Genomic DNA, 3,045 nt, shown 5'->3' on the forward strand with positions numbered 1-3,045 from the left:
ACATTACAGTTTAACACATATTCACAGAGAACACAGCTGTTTGAAACTGTAATAATATTTCACAATTTTTACTGCATTTTGATCCAATAAACACAGCCTTGGTGAGCAGAAGAGACAAAACCATTCACATAAATCTTACTGACCCCAAACTTTTCAATTGGTAGTGTACACAGTTAAACTTTCCAAAGCATATAATGAATTATCATGATTTAAATCACAATTTAGTGACAAGTGGAAAACAAATAAGCTTGAACTGATCCAATGGTAGGGAAATCCCTTATTCAGGAGTCATTAAATCTTTAATGTTTAGCTTTAAAAAAAAAAAAAATAATCATAAATGAATGCTCTAAATGTGACAGTTCTAGTAATGCACATAAAGTTTTTTGATCAGTGAGGAATAATCATGACGAGTAAATTCACCTGCCGTTGACACTGAAGTGAGTTTGTGGAGCGTGTTTGCCTCTATTCCTGCTCCGAGACTTCATCGGCTCAGACATTAATCAGTCTGACTGACAGAGTAAAAACTCTGATTCAGCGCCACATACGCTCCAGCCCTGGACTCTCGTTCGGTACCTGGAATTATAAATGATGCCTTTAGATGTAATGAAACGGCCTCTCAGTGCTCAAATGGATGTCTACAGATGGATGGCCACCGAGGGGTTAAATCATGGACATCTTGTTTAATTAGAAACAAAAAGCATTCTGTTATTGAGAGGCCTTAGCTGAACTACGCGTTCAGTAGTAACGACGTAACGCTGGTGTTTGTTCAGTCCGCTGCTCTGAATGACACTAATGTCCAGCCTGCTGTCAGCTCATGTAGATTTCATATGCACTCGACTGCTAAAAAACAAATCTGTCTACACATTTTCCACTGGGCTGACAAATGAATCTAAATATTAGTTCTGGTGGCCCAAGCTGGAGTGGGTCGGCTAGATGATGCCGAGTGACGTGGTTTTCATTGGGAGCGGTTCAAGCCACTCGTTCATTCTCTGTGTGCAACATTTCATGCATGTTCTCACAGTCTAAATAATCCACAGACAAGAAATCTTAAGCTCAAGGCATTAGATTTTTTTAAACAACAATTACTTCAGATGTTTGCATTTAATACCTTTTTTGACATAGATGTACACTCGGAAATGGGCATAAATACATGAAAATGTATTTAAAATTAACATACAAAATACTGTGTGGGAAAATGTATTTAAATACAAATACAGTATTTTGTATTTTGAAAATACACAAAATCCATGTGGAATTGGCCATCCAGTGCAGGCTTCTCTATATAAATCTATCTGGACCTGTTCTGGAGAAAGAAAGAAAGAAAGAAAGAAAGAAAGAAAGAAAGAAAGAAAGAAAGAAAGAAACACATGTCGATGTGTACAACTGCTTAGAATCTTTTGTTTTCATTTTGAATACCTCTTAGAAAATACAAAACTACCCAAAAAAAGCAAATTTATTTAATGTTAAGTTAATTTTGTTGTATATAAAGTTTATTCAAATGAGAAAGTTTATCTAAAATTTAAATTTTAACATTAGAATTCATTTAGATAGCATTTAACATGATTTACTCAGTTTTTTTTTTATTTTTACGAACAATAAAACTAAAACATTAAGCTTTTTTTGTGGTGAACCATTCATCAGTGTCTTCACAAATTAAATAGTTGATGGCAGACAGTGATTAACCTAATTATCTTGTCTCTAGATAAACATTAACTTGCATAGATGTGTGAACACAATCACCCGATTTTATAAATGTGACAAATTTTTCATTAAGCACCAAGTTTGCACTTGTCTAATATTTAAAATGCGTACATTTACAAAATGAGCCTGCAATATCAGAAATAATGAATAAAGTAACGGTCCATGTTAAATACAAACATTAATTAAAAGTAAATGTTTAATGAATTAAAAAAACATATAAGAAAGCACTATTTAATTTAGTGTTATGCATATGTTATCATATTCATAAGGTTTGTTCTAATGTCGCACATCATAATCTGCACTTTACACGATTCTTTGAATTCTTTTGTGTGGGTTTAAGAAGCGGCTGCGTGTCTGAAATCAGCTCCCTGATAACGGACGACTCGCACAAAGTATTTTGAAAATACAAAAATACTAAATGCATTTAAATACAAAGTACATTAGATTTTTTCCAAAGGCTTTTAAATACAAAATTCAAAACAGTATTTTGTATTTCAAATACCATAGACTGTATAAAAACATGTATCTAATATACTGCCCATCCAAAATCCTAACAGCATACATTTAGTGTATTTCAGGTGAACACAATAAAAGCACACTGCTTTAAGTTCAAGCAAGAGTCAACAGTATAATAACAGAAGATTCTATCCACAACCTTCCCAGATTAAGAGTGTTTTTCTTACATATTATAGTAATTATGTATAATTATTTATGATGTCAGTTATTTATAATTGTTAGGTTTATAATCAGTTTTAATTTAGAGGCAGGGAAAGCTAATTTCAGCTGAAAAATACCTTTGAAATCTCACTTTGGTCAGATTTTGAGCAAGTTTTTTCAAGCAAAGCTAGCCTTGATAAATCTTCCTCAGATGCATTTATAGCAGAAACTATGATGAATGACATGCTAGGCCACTGTATCTCAAGTTTGCCTATTTTCTCTAGCCTCTAAATAAATCATGTCTTATTATTATTTACTTTAGATTCTCCCTTCATCTCTGCTTTTACTCTCCTCTACTTCTGTTACTCCTTTCCTGATTATTTCTTGCTGTATATTAGACCATTCAAAAAAAAAAAAGTTTACATACAAATGTGTTTTATGTTCAGTCAGCATCAGATCGTGTCATTCTGCTTGAGTTTGCTGAACGCTGCTATAAAGTTTAACACTCCAGGCTAACAAACAGAGGACTTCTCACTCTTTTTGATTTTGAAGAATTATGCTGTGGTGTAACTCTTTAAAACAAGCTCCTAACTTTAGTTGAAGAAACAAAAGTCCCAAGATAACCCCAAACTGGGTCAAAACACCTCCTCTTTTAGGATTTCAGGACTGTTAAAAGCCACAAAAGCC

Source organism: Sinocyclocheilus grahami, unplaced genomic scaffold, assembly GCF_001515645.1.
Source record: "Sinocyclocheilus grahami isolate Dianchi unplaced genomic scaffold, SAMN03320097.WGS_v1.1 scaffold3147.1, whole genome shotgun sequence".
Classification (NCBI taxonomy): Eukaryota; Metazoa; Chordata; class Actinopteri; order Cypriniformes; family Cyprinidae; genus Sinocyclocheilus; species Sinocyclocheilus grahami.